Raw genomic sequence first — 471 nt, 5'->3', positions numbered from 1 at the left:
ATCAAGAAGATACGAAAGAAGAAAGGACACTTCTATTACGTGAGAGAGCGCGTCGAAAACATGTTAACTTCCAGCGTTAACAGATGACGAGCATCAAAACTTCCTTCTCGAGAAACCTTGACGGTGTCGTGCAATGACAGTCCATTGACAGCCTCTGTGAATGCTGCCATTTGAAATCCATTGTGGAATGTTTTGACGTGACATGCCATGACGGAAAGCGTGAATTGACCTATCACCTTTCCGTGAGTGCTCTTGCGGCGCTGAGGAGAACACAAAGATTCCTATAAGTTAAACGGCTTTTTTACATTCGTGGGTTCCGTCCCAGCCACTCGTGCATAACGTTCCTGTTTGGTACACTTTGAGAAAGCTGATGCTATGTGTATGTTTGCGCAAGTTTTCAATGCATATCATTTCCATCTGTTCACTACGCTCATGCAGAACATCTTCTGCTTATGATCTTTGCATTGAAGA

Source organism: Schistocerca cancellata, chromosome 4 (genome assembly GCF_023864275.1).
Source record: "Schistocerca cancellata isolate TAMUIC-IGC-003103 chromosome 4, iqSchCanc2.1, whole genome shotgun sequence".
Lineage (NCBI taxonomy): Eukaryota > Metazoa > Arthropoda > Insecta > Orthoptera > Acrididae > Schistocerca > Schistocerca cancellata.
Note: the sequence above shows the minus strand (reverse complement) of the source record.